The 15350-nt window shown below is 47.3% G+C and overlaps 1 protein-coding gene across 1 annotated transcript in view; it reads left to right on the forward strand.

Moving 5' to 3' along the window:
* Positions 1–15350, forward strand: part of SEPT11 (septin 11) — a 36180-nt gene that overhangs the window by 20452 nt on the left and 378 nt on the right. The window lies entirely within an intron of this gene.

Genomic DNA, 15350 nt, shown 5'->3' on the forward strand with positions numbered 1-15350 from the left:
TCATTTCTGGGTCATCTGTGACAACAGTGCTAGTTGATGACTACAATCGGGAAAGTTGTAAAAGCGGTAATGCAGCAAATCTCAGTGAAAAAACACTTCTTCAACCCACACACAAAAATGACAGTTCCACGCTTCTCTTAATAGCCAATAGTGAAGGGGTGCATTCCTTAATAGACTCTGGCAGAGTAACCTGCTCGATTAACACTAAGCTGTTGCTGTTGAAAAAACCAAAATGCTAGTAGGCCTGTGGTATAGGCACTTCTGTCTCCCTTGCTAACCCGTGAACTTAAGACAGGTCTGAGCTGTCTTACAGCGTGAACCGATGAGATCCTGTTGTGTTGCATATATACTAGTATATTTTTATACTTTGGGAAGTTACGCTGATGCTCACTGCATGTCCCCTGTCTCTACTGCTGGTTCGGTGCCCATCATTTGTTGCTTCTGCCCCTGGCTTCCCCGGGGAAGGGCCTAGGGCTAGTTCCCCAGCTGATGTAAATTGATGTAGCTCCTATGGAGCCATGCTGCTTCAGGCTAACTGAGAACCTGGCCTTCGGCACCCGCTGAAATACATAGAGTGCTTGTGCGCTGCATGCTCTGCTTGGGTAAAGAAATTATTACAGACTGATCAGTGTCACGCTGAACTGTGGAAGCAGTAAGTGTCGGCAGCTAATGCCCAAGCATGCTGAAATACTGCTCTGCGACGATGCCTGTAAATAGGATAGGCTGAAACACCGATCTTCTCTCACATGAGAATTCAGACACGGTGACCTGTTTGCTAAAAAGAATAGAAAATTTTGAAGACCTTTTTCTTATCTCTTAAACAGAGTTGGTAGCTTAATATTTTTAGGAACTCTGCAGTCAGTTTTTTTTACCACTTAGATCTGAGACCAGTGCAGTATATAATGGTCTGGGGAGTTTTGTAACTTTTGGTAGTCAGTGTTAGCTACTATTTGCTTCTGTGAAGTTGGCTGGCACATGCACAATGTTGTGGGTGTGATACATGGATGTTTCCAGCGACCATGACCAACACAGTTTTTGCTTTGCTGATGCATTCACAGAAATCCAGTCATGAGGAACATGCACGTGTTTTAGTGTGTCCTTTCAGTGTCGCTCCACACCAGGTGCTGTAACTGCTTCAATTGTTCTTTAGCGTCTGAATTACTAACAGAGGCTTTAAAGGGAAATGCTGATGCTTCTGCCTTGTAGCACACCTTGGTTTTTCTAAAGGCTTTAAAATTCCTCCTTGCACTCTAATGAAAAGCTGCAGTTTATTTAGGTAAGGCTTTCGACCTTTCTCTGTGCTGATCTGGATCGTGGTAGTTCTTGTGCAGTTGCCAGGGGAAATCCTTGCCATGCACGATCTTTGTAGCCTCCCCAGAAAGTAATTCATGGGAATGCTTTTTTCTCAAAGTGGGATCAGATTTCTCCAACTTGGACAACAGAGACTTTCCGCTGTGCTGTGCAAGCTGGAGGAAAGGCTCAGGGTGAAATCTGCTGCTGGCCTAACTCCATGAGGGAGAACTTGGCCCTCTCGATTTCCAGACTATTCCTGTAGGAACAACTTGTCTTTTTATACCTTTTTTTTCGTAATACATCTCTCAGATTCCTGTAGCTTATGCTTTTTTTATCTAAAATTGTTGGAGCTCTGGCCTGATGACAGGAGTGTGCCATCTTCAGGACAGCACATCTGTGTACCTCAGACACACATGTGACTGTAGAACAGACACGTACTCAAGTACTTTACTAAATGTGGGGCTGAGGATACTTATCAAGCCCCTGCCATAATTTTGGGATGGGACTGTGCTTCAAACCTGAACAATCTGGAGATGGTTCCTGGCAATGGACTTGGCAAAACCAAATAGGAGCAGCAGATAAGCCTTCTGGTGCTTGCCTGTTGTTTGGTAGATGGCCACATGCATGCCTCAACATGTGCCGTTGTGTTACTTGCTCATCCTCAACCCCCCCAGGAGCCGGGACCATCTGTTTGGGCTCTCTTTCTTTCAAGCTACTTCTGAAAACCAGATGAAAAACTTTTTTCCAGTTTCCTTTCTGCATAATAGTTTCCAGTCCAATGTGACTGGCCTGGCTGTCGTGGGCCATGCTTTAGTCCCAAAATAATTCCTGAGCTCTAACACACAGCTATAACCCGAGCTGTGTAACACACACGTCAGGGCCTGGCCCAACACCCTGTAAAAACAGGGTTTTGTTGATGTCTGAAGGATCTGACCTGGGTCTGAAAGCTGATGTGCTGAAGTGCTGGGAGACATCATGGCACCTACGTCTGAGATGCCGAGTTTGGGTAAAGGCTGGGCACGCAGCCTTCTGCAAGAGTGCCTGTGTAAAGTAACCCAAACCGGACACCTGCAACCATACACCTCAGCCATGCACATTCTGAAAAAAAAGGAACCTTAAAGACACCAGCCACTGTGTGATTACAGACTGTAACCTTGACTAACTGATGTGGTTGGTTGTTTAGTAGTTCTGCCCCCTCAGTTTTTCTTTTTGCTTTTGCTTGTCGTAGGCTGGAGTAGAACCCAGCCCTGAGGTTTAATTTCTTTATAATTTCATAATCCATCTGCATGCCCATCCACCAGAGCGGGTTGCTGGTGTCGGCTCTCCCAGCTTTCTTTGATTTTGGTTTTTTTTTTTCCTTCATTTTGAGTTCAAGTATTGCTAACTTTTTTGTTTTTTGTTCTTTTTTTTAACTTGCAGTGCAAGCTTCACATAAAGCCTGTCAAGCCAAGGATGTTCCTGCATTCACCTGCTTTTGCAGTAATGTGTCTCTGCCATCTGTTTTCTTTCTTTTTTCTTTTTTTTTTTTCCATTTTTTAACATGAATAACTATTAACTCATCTAATAACATAGTGGGAACAAGAAGGAAGAAGGATTGGGTACAGGACTGTATGGAACTGGAAGTTCAGGGGTGGGTGGCGGGGCAAGGTAACGATACCATGTATTTTTCTTGTCAATGTCAGCAGCAGTAAATCACTCTTGGCTCCAAATTTGAACTGAGTCAGGGCTGGATGTCAGCAGCTCGGGTGAGCATCATTGACTGGATCGGGTCCTCAGTGCTGCTGGCCTCCCCAGCTCTCGGGGGGCTGGCTGCAATAGCCCTGTGCTGAAGGAGCCCCTGAGTCCACCGAAACCAGCCTCAGGGAATCACTGCTGTACGAGGGTCACAGCCCAGCCCCTGGGGTGGCTAAACCCTGGAGTTTAGTCCGACCCATATTCCTTCAACAGCTAATGTGTTAGAGCGATGAGTCCCGCTGTTGGGCGAGAGGGAGGGGGGGTATGTGTGTGTAGATAACAAAAGTTTAACTGACCTTGCATGCCATTACATTTGCATGATATTTTTTATTAGTTCCTGTTTTTGTTGTCTGACTTGATCATACTAGTTGGCTTCCATTTATTGTCATGTGCTGGCATATTTTTACAGCCACCCTTCCAGTTCAGTGTAGTAGCTACCTGCTGAATGCTGCGGTGGGAACCAAGCGGCGCTGCAGGTGCCTGGGAGAAGGACCGTTTCTCATTACTGCTTTCCACGTATTACTTGCCTGACCATAACCTTGAAACCTTGCTTTAGAAAGTACCTGGTTTCCAAGTGCGTGATCTTAGCAAGACTTAGCAGCCCCTACAGAATCAAATGCCTGGGCGGGGGGAAGGTATAGCCTTGAGCATCCTCTTAGAGCCTTCAGGAGGATTCCTGCATGTGCTTAAATACCGACGTGCAAAGCTGCGGGATCCGGAATTTCACGTCAAGGGAGAGAGGGTGCCTGGCCGCACATTCCCGCGCTCCCCACCAGCCCTCCTGCACCAGGGACAATGTCCCATTGAGATGTCCCTTGAACGTGCAAAGGAGATTGAGCATAAGCCAAGCCTCGCTCTGTGGCCAGCGTGGTGCGGAAATTGATCTGTTTAATGTGTATTTTCTATGCCATTGCTTTTCGGACAGAGTCTTTCCCTTCCTTCCCAAGAAGTGGCGAGCCATGCTTACTCTATGACTTCTGGATTTCTTTGTCTTCTGCTGATGTATAGCCAGCATTTCCACTGCTCCTAGCTAGGTAGTCTCCTGTTTCTTTCTTGAAAGCACTCTTAAAAATAACTCTTTCCACCTAAGTCTCACACACTGCAGTTCTTTGCTTGTTTCTGGGATGGAACTTCTTGCCTCTCTTGAGGGGTGGTGGCAGGGGGAGACAGAATTATCACCTTTTTCTGAAGTGTTGGATTGGGAGATGTGCTTGGGGGTTAGCTTTTGGCTTGTCTTCCTTTTAACCTGCACCGCTTAAACATGGCTTTGGGAAGAGGATATCTAAATACAGTGTCTTGGACAGACAGCAAAAATTGATTGGAGATAAATAAGCTGGAAATAAAATAGTTGAGCCTTTTCTCTCTCTCTCTCTTTTTTTTTAAAAAAATTTTTTTTTAATTGTTTGTTTTTTAAATTGCACCTCCTGGTCTTACCGACCTTGATGCACTTTTTGTCAAGATAAATAGGTTTGCTAGGGGGTTGTTTGGAAAAATGAAACTATGGTTCTTGTGGCTTCTGGCAAACTCAGCTTTAAAATCTTGAGTTATCAAGGAAGAAGTTTGGGTTTTGACATAATTTTTTTTTTTACAGTCACATCACATGCACGTCATTGAATGTTTGTGGCGGTATGCTTTGCTTCAGCTGTCTCTGTGCATGTCCTCTTTTTAATTACCAGCATTTTGTGCCAAGTAGAAAACTTAATTTTAACATTTATTTGCCCTGCTTAATTTAACAGCCCTTCAAGGGATGTTTGGCAGGGGAAATCAGCTGAGTCTAGCTATATATATATATTTTTTTATTTTGGCAGAAAGCTGTGGCCAAGAGCATTGATGTATTTTTGGTTGAGTTTCTTTCCCCAGCAAAAAGCAAGCTGTTTTGGAGAAACTGGGAGTAAACTGCAAACTTGCAAAACTTAAAGGTACTGTTTTGGTTTTTTTGCCAAAGGAGATGTTAATGACTTTTGTTTCTTTTCTTTTTTTTTCTTTTTCTCTCCTTAAACCCCTGGGCCATGTTTAGCTTTTTATTGCTGCACTTCTTTCTTTTCTTTACTTAAGCCTTTTTTCACAGTAGCCCCTGGTTCTGCATGGAGTAAATGATACACTCAGATCTAGTTGGATGTGCTTTCACCTTTGCATGTAAGTACAGTAGTAAGAGACTCGCCCTTTCTGCCTCACTACTGATACGAAACCAGTTGTGTTTTTCTGGGGGGTTCTTTAAGTCCACTTACTTGCAAGTGGCGTGGTTAAAAGTCCTTTAAACCTTTCTGCAATAATTTGCTTTCGCTGACATGTTGGAAAGAAGCCCTAGGGAACACGACATCCAGCTCCTGTTGAATGCCTAAAGCAACCCTGCGTGGCTTGTTTGCCTGCTTGAAGCTAGCAAGCCAGCTGGTGAAACCGTGGACAGACGGTTGCATGGGCAAAAGCCTTTCCTGACAGGCATTGCAGCCTTTAATGTGCATTACGCAGTGATGATAACTAGCTGATAATGCTGCATGTTCCTGACAAGGCGGATTTCAAACCTTAGAATAATGTAAAGGAGCAGGAAAGCACACCGAAAAGTGTTCTTCTGGGATGATGGTGTTCCCAGGACGTGGAATGAACCCCCAGAATGGGAAAACAAACAAACTCTGGGTTGCAGAGAGGGGCCGTGATTACCCTGTAGAGGCGGGCACGTGTGTCTGGTGGTCTGCCGAAAAGGCGGAGATGAATAAGGATTTGCTCCCCCATAACCTCACAGGGGTTGCACGGTTCCTTTCCAGGAGGGCAGTAAGTAGGAAGGCGTCCTTTGAACTCATGGTTGTTAAATGCATCGCCTCGCATCTCCTGTAGTGTGCAGTGCTGCCGGGGAGGGGGCAAAAGCGGTGACTGGCACCCACCCCCGGGCTCCTCTTCAGCCTGAGAAGTGCAACTCGTGTCACCCCCTCCGCGTGCTTTTGACAGCTTGAAATCTTGTCAAGGAGATATCCGTATCTCTGTGTCTCTCTTTAAGCATGTCTTTATTTAACATGACCAGTGTTTCTCCAGGTAGCTCTCATTCTGCTTCTCCTAAAACGTCCAAGTGAGAATGGAAATGTCTTTTTGTGTGTGATCATATCCGATATGTCCATTTGAATCCAGTTACCATTTGCCCTTCTGAGATGTTAGAAGAGTGCGTATTTGTCTCTTCTCCAAGGACCCTGGTTGCATTTGCAGTACATGATAGCCATGACGCTCTCATCAGCGTGTATCAGCATGGAACTGTACAAATATGAAGGGTTTTTTAATTAACAGAAAATAAAGCTGTGAACAGCGGTAGAAATATTGTATTTGTATACATTTTTAATATCCTGATTGCCTTAAACTATAGATGTAGAACTTTATTACCTTGCTATTTGAAAATAACCCATGTTTGTAACTAAATAATTGTGTAACCTACATACAGTGTTAATGCAAATTATATGTATGCATCTGTTAGATATTGTCACTTTATTTGATGTTAAAATATTTCGGTTTTTGAATTACAAATTGAATAATAACCTTATAGCATAAGTTCAGTTATTTCTTGTATGTGCTTTAGGTTACATATAGTGCCAACACTTGAAGCGGGGAGGAGGAAATACATTTTTACCCAAACGCTTTGGTCTTCGCGTGGCCTTTGTGACTTGGTTTTGCTGTTGCCATTTTGTAATGGTGTGACAGGAGGGGCTGAGGAAGCGCGAGGTTTCCCAGCAGGTTGTTTTGTGCCTTTGATGTGCCTCTGTAGTTTTGTGCTGGTGTTTGTCAGTAGTTTTTTGTGGCGGTTGTGAGTTTGTTCTCCAAATCAGCCGGTGTCTTGGAGAGGTCCAGGCCTCCCTGGTGTAGTTGGTTTGTATGACACCTCCCCAGTGCACTCCTTCCTTCGTGGCTTGCTTTCTCTAAAATGTTGTTCCTCTTTTTTTTTTTCTCTCACTTTTTCATTTCAATTCTGAACCTCTGTTTCTTTTCTTTTCTGTTTTTCTCTTTTTCTGTAGCTTCTTCTTTATGTAAGCGTCATCTTGCCAAAGCCCCCACACCCTCTCTCCCAGTGGACAATAGGGCACTGGAAGAGCCTGCGGCTATGGGCATCCCTGCCAGGAGAAGAGTCATCTCATTCTTCCATCACGTCCGCCCTTCTCTCCTTCCCTTTTTGTTTTTCACCTGTGCGTCTGAGGGTGCACTGTGCTGTGTGTCTCTGTGCGGGATCTGTCCGCTCCCAGTGCGTCTCCGACAGATTTGAGGCTACCAAAAATGACAGAGGTAACGGCTGGAGAAGAGAGCTTGGCCATAATGTGAGATACTGCACTGGGTTAGTGTTCTGGTGGGTTTTTTTTCTCCTTCCCCATTTTCTTCCTTTTGCCATAATACACACGTGTTGCTGATGACAAATAGAACGACAGACTGTGGATGAGGGTGAGTGTGCATAGCCGGAGGACTTCATTTCTGCCTCTAAAGATCAAGTCTGGCTGCTTTGGACACCACAACTTCATCACAAGTACGTCCTGTGCTCCTCTGACATGTGCTGAAAAGGAGTCCGTAGACCTAAGAGACTTCTTGTTTTCAGTATGCAGTCACATGAAGCGGAGATGGCTGCTGTTGTGTACTGTTGCATTGATGGAGCCTGTTCTAGACTGTCCTAGATTTTCTGTCTGATCTCCCTCTGTATGAACCAAGTAGGTATCTCTTCTTGTACAAATGAGCTGCACTGACTTGTACTTAGATTGAGGGCTTCATTTTAATTTCATGAAGCCTAATTAGTGAATATTTTTTTAACAATCCTGTATGCAGGATGGTTGTTAAACTTTCTAACTTGTTTACTTTGGAAGTGAATTCAGTCACAAAGCTCGGGAAGTGCCAAAGTATTGCTTGAAGGTAAAACCAAAGCTTGTAAACTTGATGTGTAGTGACCTCCAGCTGGTTAGGGATAGATGGAAGGAGGCAGCCTGATCCTCTTGGAATGTTTTTTCATGTGGGGTGATGGACTTTTTTTTTTTTTTAACCAAATACCAGTGATTTATTCTTTTCATCTGTGAACCTTAATCAAGGATTCACCTCCTTTAACCTGCCTGTGGAAAAGGCACTGTTAAATCATCTAGGTTTTGCCTCTTCCAATCGGTACGCAAAGTGCAAGCTGCCAAGGGTCTCTGCTGTAATCTGCTGGAGTTTTTTCTCAGAAGCACAATATTTTTCAGCACTCTTAAGTGACAAGGGTTAGATTACTAGAAGCTCCTTCCAGCCAGGTGGCTATTTTTCTAAAGTGCTATTTATCCTGGAAACCTTTGGAACCATTTGAGTGACTCTATAGATACAATAGGAAAGATTATTAAATGTTGGGTTTGTGCATATGGTGTCATGCTTTATACCTGGTATGTAAATGGAATTGCTGACCTTTGCCCAAACCAAAGGGAATATTTGCACAAATGAATATTTGCACAAATGTAGCTTAGGACAGAATTTGCATTAATACCAAAAATGGAGCCTGCCCTGCTCTCTAGGCTTTGGTGATCTCAGGTGACACCTGGTCTGAGGGTCTGCTCTCCAGCTACCAGTGCTTACCACTAGATAGCCAGATCTAGAAAACTTTTCACATTCAGCTTTCTGAGGACGAAATAGAGTAGCTAATGCCTCATGGCTTGAGGCCTTGAGGGTATTGCTGGATTAAACCTTGCCTGTGTTAATTCCTCTCTTATTCTGCAAAACTCTGGGGGTGCTTTGCTAACTGGGAACAGGTTGCACCACTTGCAGGAGGGAATTCTTTTTGTTCTGATAGGGCTGAGGCAGCAGTGCTCTGTGTGCACTAGGCCACCCATACCTAGCGAAAAGCGACGGGTTGAGCCACGTATTTTCTGAAAGCAGTCATTAACTTTGCAGCCAAGGGCTGCTGCGGGATTGGGGCATGCTGGTCCTTGAGCCACCCTTGTGCCTCATGCAGGGTGAGTGTCATCTCCAGCTCAGGGTTTCCATGCATGAAGGTGGCCTCTGTTTACTGAGAAAATGTTTTGCCCATTAAAACGCCCAGTTTACGAGTGCTGTGTCTTTTTTTATTTTTCAGTGTTGGTGCCTAGGCCAGTCTGCAGTGTCAGAGACCACTGCCTTGGGCCTGGGAGTGTTTCTTTGGCTTGTGTGTGCAATCCCTTCCATGGTAGGCTCCAACTTGCCAAAATACCCTGCTGGCTAGTTGCCCAGAGGCCAGCCCACCTGCCAGATGGCTCCTGCAGCATCCTGCGTGGTGGGACCCTCCCCAGTGTCCCTGTTTCAGGGAGGGAATCCTCTCCTTAGGTTTCTCTCATTCCTTGGACTTTTTTTTTCCTCCTCATTTAAAAATTGTAGTATGGCTTTATCTGGTGGTAGGAGTCTAGCCTGTAAAATCCCACCACTGTGCTATAGCCTCTCTCTTGAAATAATTGGTCACTTATTATTTAGTTCACAGTCATGGATGGGCACAGAGCTATTCTGCTGGACTCTACCTCGTGTCAGGTCACCCATGTTGTGCTGATGACAGTGGATTGGGACCCAGGCCCAGTCATGGGTGGCTGGGCATCATTTACTGCAAGTAAGAACAAAAAACATCACGTGGTGGTGCGTTTTTTTTTATTCTGTACCTGAAGAGAGGATATCAAGTGCTGCTAACCACATCATCTTACCCATGTAGCTGTGTCCTGTGACTCTCTGAAATCTTGTGTGTGACACTAGAAAGTCATGACCAAATCTGCACGTTGGCAACACTGAAGAAGTATCCTGATGGATTCCCACCTGCTGGGTCAGCCCTGGGCTTTTCAAGAAGCTCTCGAGACCTCGAATTCTAGGGCATTTCTTCTGCCCTTTGCAAATGCTGGGCTGTTACCAGAGGAGGTTGTTCTTCATCAGCTGGAGGGCCTCAGGGCTAGGTAACCCAGCGGTAGTGCTGCTGTGTCAAGAAAGTTTGAAGAGGGGAAAAGACCTTTTGTTCATTGAATTCTAAACTCCAAATAGAAATTTTTTTAAAGCTTTATGTAAAAGAGAAGCAGACAGGCACAAACCAAATGCTAACAGTTACATGAACTGCCTTTATTTTGCAGCTCTAAAGTTTTGCTGTGCTGGTGCCTTGAGTCCTGCATGCAGCTCTGGACTTCATATCTCCAGAAGGACATAGTGGAGTTAGAGAAGGGCACTAATGATAAATGGGATGGAGCAGCAGCCTGCCAGGTGAGACCACAAAGGCTTGGAGGCCTCAGTTTCGCAAGGGAAAGGCTTAGATGAGAGGGAGGATCAGCCCTGTTGTGAGCTGAAGGTTGCAGCAGACGTCCTCTAGAGGTCCCTTGCAGCCTAAATTTATTTGTGATTCTGTGTTACGAAGTCTGTGAAGGTGGATGCCGACGTGCTAGTTACCAAATCATCATGACTAGAACCAGAGGGGCACATAGCTAGAAGGAAATCAGCTCAAAACATGGAGTAGCTTTCTTACAGAGCAGGTAGTAAACTTCTGTAATTTGTTGTCCCAGGTTGTTGAGGCAGATGGTGTCAGCAGAAGGCTTTGAGGTTGTTTTGTTTTGTTTTTTTAAAGGTAAATTCATGGGGAACAGAGCCATAAGGAATTTTAAGGGAGGGAAAAACCAGGATGAAACATTTGCCATCTATAATCCGTTGGTGGTGGATACTGGGGCAGAGGGAGGGGAACAGAGAGCAGAAGGCACGTACGGGCACTGCAAGAAGTGTTTGCAGCGAGGCATGCATGTCGGACAAGGAGCTGAGCGGAGGGAGCGTTGCCAAGGCTTTCCCACACCTCGGCGCTGGGAGGAAGGGATGGCGACGTGCCCTTTGGCTGGCTGCCCTCGTGCCGTGCAGCTGTCAGGGGAAGAGATGTCAGCATGGGGAAGGGACGGTGGGGTAAAACCTGTTGTTGGACAGCCCAGAGCATGCCTGCCAGAGGGGACTGAGGTATCGACCTACCGGCTATTCGAGGAGTGAGCATCTCCCCCATGCGTGCTACCTGCAGGTCTTGTGTAAGAGTGCAATACTTCATGAGTGGTCCCCCAGGCAAAGTAGGGTAAAGGAGGTGTATCAGTATCTCTGAGGCAGTGTTGTGGAGAAAATTGCAGAGAGGTTACTGCTATCATGTCTTCAAAGCAAACCCTTCTGGGGCATTAAGGGAAGATGGGGTGTTGCAGAGAGTAATAGCTGCGCAGCATGTAAAGGTGAGCTGGGATTATTGCTAGAAGGTCCCTGAAGCAAGTAGCAGTGCTCTGCTAAAACATGGCTGCCATGCACTTGGGTGCTCCCTGGGTTTTGGGTGACTGTGCTGAGTAATAATATGCATGGTTTTAGGAATGCAATGGTTTTATCCCAGTGCTCTGAGGCAGGTGAGCCTGCAGTTTTAAACTGTTTTCCCTTCTGGCTGGCCATTCACCTGACCCGTGTATTCTGATGGACTCTTACCTTCACTGCTCCGGGCCCCCGCTAGAGCGGGCAGGCCCCGTGCTCACGTCTTTTGCAGGTCCGTGGCATGAAGCACTGGGGTGCTATGAAGCTTGTGGGAAGGTCACATGAATCTGAGGAGTCGTGGGCAACAGGGGATATTCTCCTGTGGGTAACGGGGAGCCCTGGCAGTGCTCCACAACAGTCCCGTGTTCTGACAGCAGGAACAGCATACAAGTCAGCCTGCTACCGTAGTAGCGAGGCGATGGGTGGGGGCCACATTTGGCCCGTTTTTTTTTGTGGGGAGGAATCGTGGGAAGCGGGAAATGGTTTTTCTCTGTGGCAATGCAGGTTATTTCCAAATCAGCTGGACCTTGCTACATGGGGGGAGCTGATCTTGCTGGGATGTGCCCCATCTTCAAGCAAGCCTGTCTTTGAGCATCACCTTTTTAGCCACAAAGCACCATGAATGTGTGTATCGGTGCAGCCAGCAATGCAGACCTGTGTTCCCTGGGCTCCTCGCTGGCCCCAGCTGGCCTGGGACACAGGTGGCCACAGCAGCAGGAGCAGGAGGAGAGCTGCAAAGCTGAAGACCACCTCGTGACGTTGCTGCGGTCCCCTGCAGAGGCCTGTGTGCCAGCCCTGGCCTCCGAGCCCCAGACTGGCCAGTCGCCAAAGCACGAGTCTCCCACGGCCAAGTTGACGCCGGGGCGGCAGGGGTAAGCTGGTGCACCAGGTCTGGTGATGTTTTGCCCATGGCTCACAGCAGAGCTGGGCACCCGCACTTGGGGCACGGGTGGTTTTGAACGTTAATCCTCTGAGCGCTGCTGCATCCGTACCCCTCAACGATGCAAGCAGGCTCTTGGGTGTATCAAGGTACCGCAGGCACAGTTGGGCATTTCCTGAGTGGATACGTTCCGTATGTGGTGGAGGGTTGAAAGGGTGTGTTGAAAACCAGTGTGTTCACCGCAAAGGGAGAGAGGAGGGAATGGACAAGTTCAAGAGGTGCGTTTGCAGTTGTAGAGACTGGGTTTCTTCTTTTGCATCCTGAAGAGCAAAAGGCAACAGGACGCTGCTGGGCAGCACAGCCAGAGAGCTGGCCCACAAGTGTCCTCGGGTCTACGCCAGGACAGCCGGGCAGCAGCCCACCAGCAGGACCCTGCAGAGGTAGGTCTGCCAAACGGGGGACAGGTTTTGTCTGTCTGAACCTTGGTTTTTGTTGGTGGAGTTGCCCGTATCCAAGCAAAAGATAGTTGGTGTGGATTTGTGCATAGCGCCAACAAAATAAAAAAGGCGTCTCCCTCTGCAATCTGCTCAAACTGGGGCTGGGGGAGTGCCTGTCCGTTTGGGACACGGGCGCATGAAAGCTCTCTTGGCAGCGAGGGCGGTTTTAAGTCCTGCCTCTCTGGGCATTTGCCTCGCAGGTGCATGCCAAGTTGGGGCTGTGGCTTGGCCAGCTTCGTGCAGCACAGGGAGGCTGGGAAGGTTTCTGGGCAGTGACCCTTCCCAGCATTGCACTTAATACTGGGAGAGCCAGAAGTAATGCTGTGTTTATTGAGGGCAGTTCTGAAAATTAAACTGTAAAATTAACTTTATGACTCTCACAAGCTGCTTCTTGCTAAAGAGCTGTCCCCTTGCCCCTTTGCTGCAACAAATAAAGTTGTTGCTTTTCCCCAAAGCAACAAAAAAAAAAAATTCCCATCCTCTGGTGTGCTTGGGGCTGAGACAAGTTCAGCAGCTAGCTCGGTCACCGCAGAGCTCTTCTACCAAGGCTGGCGTGAGCTGAGGACGTGCCTGGTGTTGGGGCAGCGCAGGACCTGCTCTTGTCCTGTCGCTTTGGGGTAGGAGAAAACGGTGAGAAGGAAAACTCTTACCTTCTCACAAAGCCACTCGGAACCATGGCTGCAGTACATCTGTTGGAGAAGAACTGCTCCAGCAGCACCTACAGCTCTCTCCTTATGCCCAGCTTCCCTCCCTTCTGTTCCAGCCAGGCCACTGCCAGCTGGCACAAGCAAACAGCTTTCTTCTCCCAGCCCTGTGCTGACTCGTCTCCTTGTGCGTGTCTGCAAAGGGGTTTGGGCCGTAACCCTCGCGAGTGCCTGTGTGCTGATGCTGCCGAATGGGGTAAGGGAGAATGGAATTCATCCTTTACAGTGGGAAGGAAGGAGTGCGGGTGGGAGGAGGAGAAGCCAGTGGAAGGTGAGGCTTAGATTTATTGCCCTGGGTTGACAATGCCACAGCACTTTGGTCCCCATCTTACATTCTTGCCCCTTGATGTGTCTCATACTGTTGGAAGCCAACTAAAATAAGCTGTAGTCTCAAAAAACTCCACTGTTTTGTGCTGCGCAGGCCAGTATCGTCAGAAGAGTTATGAGAGCCCTGGCTCACCTCTCTCTGACTGCGTACACAGCCGGAGCTCTTAGCAACTGCTCCCTTCAGGATAAGCTGGATCATTTTAACTGCTGCTCACACGCAGCATGCGCAAGCGCACACAAAGAGTCCCTTCTGTGCAGAAACCGCGGGTGCCTGGCTTGGCTGTCAAGGGGTGTGAAAATTACCTGGCTCTGATCTTTCCCGTGCTCATGTTGTTGTATCTAGTGTTTGAAATCCGGGCGGTTATTTTTATTTAGAGCATTACGCTGTGTAGTTCAACTGGAAAAGATGTATGCCTTGAAGTGGGTTTGAAGTAGTAAGCACTGGCATCATGGAAATCCTGCAGCGAGGGGGTATTGTGCCAGGTGAAGCCCCGAGACTGCATGGCAGCCTGGCTGGAGAAAAGTAAGCAGTGGGAAGAGAGGAAAGGTCAGGGACTGGTTATACCATAAGGATGGCTGGAAGGGAAGGAAGGCGCGCTCCCCTTTGAGACATGCGGCCTCGGGAGCTGGTTTCCAGGACACGGGCAGGAAGACAGCTGAAACCAAGAAAAGTTTGGCACGGTGGGCTGTGCACAACAAAAAGGATGGCACCTCAGAAGACATGAGGCAGGAGGGGCCAGCTCTTCCTGAAGCGCATGAGATCAGAGCCAGCCGGGAAGAAGGCGACATTACAGAACAGAATATATTCTGTAACGTGAGCTTACAGGAAAGAGCACAAATGAAATCTGTACTAACCTTTTCATTATCAAACGTGATTTTTCAGTGGAAGGGATGTCAGGCAAGCAGGAATCTACAGCCAGTCTGGGTATGAGAAACTTGACTCTTCATTGGGGTGTTCCGACTATCACAAAGGAGATGGCTACAAGACAGGCGAGATGAAGCAGTGTCCCAGCCAGGCACCGAGTGGCCCGTACTCACCCTGGAAGGGGAACAGCCTGGTGACTGAGGACGGAGCGAGGAGCACCACAGCTGGGGCTAAAGCCAGAACTGCCGAAGAGGCAAGGAGTTTGTTGTGCAACTCCCCTGGCACCCCAGCTACCCAGCACCCCTAAAGCCACCTTCTCACAGGCCTGGCACAGAGCAGCTCCCTTGCAGCCTCCGGTAAAACTGATTCTGGACTTGGGTGAAAAGCACAAAAGAAGACTCAGAATCCAGGACAACTTTCTTTATTGCTACCAGAAGGCTTTCATCAGTACAATGGCTCCAAATACAATACCTTCCTCAGGGCTGTGGAGAGAGCTTATAATTGGGACAGGTCATTCTGAGAAACAGAGGTGTAACATTTAAGAGACAGGTTTTTAAAGGTTTTACTCTTGGTTAGAAGTTACATGAACACAAAACTTCAGGGTTAGGGTCTTTTGGTTTGGTTTTGTGGCTGATAATTACACACCTTTCAAGCCTCAGGCATATGTAGCCGCCCCAGCACCTCACTGAGCAGTGCTGGTCACATGCTAAGCTTATAAACACATGGGAAAAAAACAGACTGCAGAATTTAAGGTTTACACTTGACGTAGAGTCAAGCGTTGGCGAAAATCCACACTGAGTGCAACATTTCTT

This window comes from Haliaeetus leucocephalus, unplaced genomic scaffold (assembly GCF_000737465.1).
Source record: "Haliaeetus leucocephalus isolate CR32 unplaced genomic scaffold, Haliaeetus_leucocephalus-4.0 Scaffold484, whole genome shotgun sequence".
Lineage (NCBI taxonomy): Eukaryota > Metazoa > Chordata > Aves > Accipitriformes > Accipitridae > Haliaeetus > Haliaeetus leucocephalus.